The 2,151-nt window shown below is 52.8% G+C and overlaps 1 long non-coding RNA gene across 1 annotated transcript in view; it reads left to right on the forward strand.

Annotated features, from left to right (window-relative positions):
- Positions 1–2,151, forward strand: part of LOC127751361 (uncharacterized) — a 12,629-nt gene extending 10,478 nt beyond the window's left edge. The window contains exons 2-3 of the long non-coding RNA XR_008012092.1: positions 1,395–1,517; positions 2,125–2,151. This is a non-coding gene — a long non-coding RNA (uncharacterized LOC127751361). The remainder of the gene's footprint in view (positions 1–1,394; positions 1,518–2,124) is intronic.

The raw sequence follows: 2,151 nt of genomic DNA on the forward strand, positions 1-2,151 counted from the left end.
GAACGCGGAAAGACAACTGCGGGATTCTCTCTCCTCGCGCGGCTCGTGCGCGGCGGCGGCGGCGGCGGCGCGAGCGAAGGGGGACCGGGATCAATCGGGGCCGAACCGCGGTCCCCAAACCAATAAGCTATTTCAGAGAAATGGGAAAGAAGAACAGCACGAATAACAAGGTAACAAGGAGGCCTGTGACTCGTCGCTCAGTTGGAGGGGGAAACCGGGCGACGAATCATGGGCCACCTTGTTATTCGTGCTGTTCTTCTTTCCCATTTTTCTGAAATAGCTTATACGGCTCTCAGAGGCCGCAGACAGGCCAAACGGCCAGCGGTTTACCAGCGAGCTGTGCATAGGCATGTTTGTCACGAGGGCGGTCACTGAAATGTTGCAACAGGGAGTACCACGCACAGTTAAAACCTTACGAAGCAAAATGCCAAATCCTTCGTACCTACGAAGGATTTGCCCCTTACGAAGCATCCGAATCCTTCGTATTACGAAGGATTTGGCATTTTGCTTCGTAAAACTTTAACAGTGCGAAGAGACCAGAGTGACGGCGACGCGGCCATAAATTTGTCGTATCTGAACTCCAAACTCAACTCGACGTTTTGTCCCAGAACCGCCCACTCGCGGCATCCTATCTACGTCGGGCAGCATGCATACAGCACTGCGACGACAACTACTACTTGGCTTCATACCGCGGACTTTTGGGCGTCGCCCGCGGCTCGCGTACACATCGCTTCCCGCGGCGACCGAAAATAAAACGCGCGCCTGGAGTTCGCGAATCGAAATAATCAAACCGGTTCCTCCGCGGATCGGCCTGCCAAACAAACTTGGCGCCGAGCGTGGTGGCCAGGCGTGCAGCACGGAGTATTGCGTCTCCAGGCGCGTTACTGAGGGTCTGCCTCTATACACAACGCTAAAACCGCGGGTATTGATTCGGAAATCCTCCCACACACAAAAATGGTTCTAGTGAACTAACGAAGAATCCTTTATTAGATCAATGGAAATTTAACCAATGGAAAATATGAAAGGATTTTTCCGCAATTGTAAGCGATTTTCCGTTGCCCTTTGGAAATTTTCCCCTTGAATCACTGAAACTCCATTGATTCAAGAGGAAAATTCTATCATATTTTCTTTTCATTAAATCAACGGAACCGTTTTCTGGGTGCAGCCCGAGGTGCAGCCTTGTCTTAAAGTTTTGGATTTCGGAAAGACACTATTGTGTTGGCGAGCAGTGCTGTAAAAGCGCTGCTAAGGCAGCTAAAATCGAAATCAGACAGCATTGCAAGTAGTTTCCTCGAACCACGTCGGATATTCGAGTGTTTCAAATACAATGCGGAAAAACAAAACCTAAAAAAGAAACGAGAAATTTAAATTCGTTGTTTTTGGCCTGTCTCCAGGATTTAGCACACTGGTCCTGCAGCCGCCCACCATGACTCGCAGCGGGGGCCGCTGGCTCCTGCCGCTCGCCTTGCTGGCCGTCATCCTGGCGACGGCCGAGTCGGCGCGCGGCGTGGCGTACGGTGAGTGACTCAGGAGGAGAGAGGGGGGAGGAGGGAGGGCGATGTTTGTGTGAAATGGCTGTGCAGCAGCGGGGGAAGGCAGGAGAATCACAACAAACGCCATTTGCCAGCGAGCATCGCCGGGGGTCGGGAGGGTGTGTGTGGGGTGTGGGGGGACAAACACAGGCGACATGCGTCGTACCGTCGCGTGAATGTCATCAGGTGCGGACAGGGGCCGCAGCCGTGCTGGGGAGGTGGACTCCGTACTGCTAGCTCTGTGTGTGTGTGTGTGTGTGTGTGTGTGTTTCTCTCTCCACGGAAAACACAACGTCTGATGTCTTCAGGAAAAGGGTAAAATCTTAGGGAATTCACTTCCACATTTGAGGAATACTCCTCGGAAAACTCAAGGGGTTCATTACTTCGACCAGTCACAGTGCATGGCGCTGACTAAAGTCGTCTCAGCAGTTTTCCCTGCTCGAATATGGGAGCTCCTCAAAGTTTTCCCTTTTTTTCCTCAAAAAATCAGGTGTTCCGCCGTGTCTCTCTCTGTCTCTCTCTCTCTCTTGCTCTCGCTCTTGCTCGCTCCCTTACCCTCGCTGTAGCTCATGCTCTCCCCCGTGCCCCGCAGAGTCCCTGTCGCTGCCGCGCGTCAAGC

The sequence above is a fragment of the Frankliniella occidentalis genome, unplaced genomic scaffold (genome assembly GCF_000697945.3).
Source record: "Frankliniella occidentalis isolate FOCC.00 unplaced genomic scaffold, Focc_3.1 Scaffold449, whole genome shotgun sequence".
Lineage (NCBI taxonomy): Eukaryota > Metazoa > Arthropoda > Insecta > Thysanoptera > Thripidae > Frankliniella > Frankliniella occidentalis.